This window comes from Echinops telfairi, unplaced genomic scaffold (assembly GCF_000313985.2).
Source record: "Echinops telfairi isolate 266 unplaced genomic scaffold, ASM31398v2 ScPeMD7_5;HRSCAF=22, whole genome shotgun sequence".
NCBI classification, from domain to species: domain Eukaryota; kingdom Metazoa; phylum Chordata; class Mammalia; order Afrosoricida; family Tenrecidae; genus Echinops; species Echinops telfairi.
The window spans coordinates 31716504-31718456 of NW_022103901.1; the positions used below are offsets into that span (position 1 = coordinate 31716504).

The 1953-nt window shown below is 55.7% G+C and overlaps 1 protein-coding gene across 1 annotated transcript in view; it reads left to right on the forward strand.

Moving 5' to 3' along the window:
* The first annotated feature begins 1729 nt into the window (after nt 1-1729).
* The window catches only part of LOC101646687 (zinc finger protein 205-like), an 8502-nt gene continuing 8278 nt past the window's right edge, over nt 1730-1953 (forward strand). The window contains exon 1 of the mRNA XM_030884385.2: nt 1730-1776. The gene's annotated coding sequence lies outside the window, so the exon portion shown is untranslated. The remainder of the gene's footprint in view (nt 1777-1953) is intronic.

Genomic DNA, 1953 nt, shown 5'->3' on the forward strand with positions numbered 1-1953 from the left:
TTTGGCTCAGTCCCCAAAATAACCCCCTGAATTCACAGCTGGCCAGTCAATTCTGACTCATTGCCATCCTATGTACAAAGCACTGAAATCCAGCCCAGCCCACCATCCTCACTCCTTGCCAAGTGTGAGCTCACGGTTGCCCACTTTGTGTGAGTCCATCTCGTGGAAGATCATCTTCCCTTCTGTGGAATCTACCAAGGATGACGTCCTGATGACACTCAATGTATGTGAGACTGGCTTCTAAGAGCATCCCGGTGGTACTTTGTCCAAGACAGATGGTTCATTTTTCTGGCACGCCACGTGGTATTGTCAATATTCTTTGCCAACACCCCAATTCAAACGTATCGGTTCTTTCAAACTTGCAAAGCGGAAGAATTTTATTGATAAATACTAGAAAAATATCTTCGACAGACTAGTGAGTCAACAAAACACGACTCTAGGTTTGTATTAGAAATATATTCATAGATGTAGAACTGCGAGAGCACAGAATAAAATAAAATATTAATAGTACTTTTTTTTTCTTCCTGGGTTAGGAATGTCTTTTGCCTTCATTCACTCAAGCCTTTCCCTTATCCCTGGAGCAATTCTGGGGTGGGGCAAAGGTCTCCCCTCAGGGAGTCTGTAGTCAAAAAGTGGGAGCAAAGCATAACAGGTATGTTATCAGGCAGTGATGAGTGTTAGGAAGCGAAAGTGCAGAACGGAGACATGGGGGAGCTGGTTACACAGAGTTGGGGGACATCTGAGCAGTTAGGGAGCTAGAATTTTCTACATGTTCCTAATTCCCTTTTCTAAATGGCACCAAACATTAAGAGCTGGAATTTTCTACACGTTCTTAATTCCCTTTTCTAAAGGGCACCAAACATTAAGAGCTGGAATTTTCTACACGTTCTTAATTCCCTTTTCTAAATGGCACCAAACAACATATTAAGCATCATATATTTAAAAAAGCAAAGACAAAAGTCTTTCTGAACATAAAATTGGAAGCCCAGGTCTTTGGGTGGGACTGTGGACAAGACAGGAGTGGGTCCAAATACGTGAAAGGCGAGCTTCTCGAATAAGGCCTTCCTCCTGCAGAGCCCTCCAGACTTGGGATGGCTAGTGGGGAACCACGGGGTCCTTCCTGGCCGGCCGGCCCGCCCGCCACGGGAAATGGCAACTCGGCGCCCCCACGCGTGGTATTTCCCAGGAAGCTCTTAGCTCCTTTGTTCCCGCGCCATTAAGTTTCTGCACACAGCAACCAATGAAGCAGATAGCCGTGTCCTCTCCGGGAGCCCTTGGCTGGGGCTCAACTGCCCACTAGCCGCTAAGGGCTCGGACGGCCCCCAAGGCTGGAGGTGGGTGTGCCCCAGAGCGAGCCTGTGGCACCGAAAGGGCCAGGGAGGAGAGGGCGCAGCAGCAGCTCCTTCCGCGGCGCGGCACGTACTGCCTCGGCTGGACAGGAAGTGGACGACTCCCCTCCCGCCCCTCGGGGCCCGGCGAGGACTTCAGGAGGACACCGAGGCGACGTGGGGCTGGCGTCCGGGCGTGACGCACACGCGTCGCGGGGTTCTGATTGGCAGGTCTGGGCACCGTCCCCACTCACTGGTCCTCCCTTGGGGACAGGGCAGGCTCCGCGTCGGGCCGGCCTTCTGCTTCGGGTGGGGGGGGCCGGTGGGCAGTGTGGTCGTCAGCCTTGGCCGTGGCGCATGCGCCTTGAGGCCTCCCAGCTGCCCCCGCGTCGGTTTCCGGCGCCTCGATCTGGCGACGGAACTGGGCACGCGTGGGCGACTTTGGGAGGTGAGTGTCCCGGCGCGAGGAGCGGGGCGGGGGCCGCGGTCCACGGGGAGCGCGCGCGGCTCGGGGCCGGGGCCAGGACTCCGAGGCGGGGAGCCCAGCTGTGCACGCCGTTGGGAGGGCGGGCGGAGTTCGGGCCGGACACCCCGCTGCGCGTCCATCCTCCGCCCTTCGACTGGC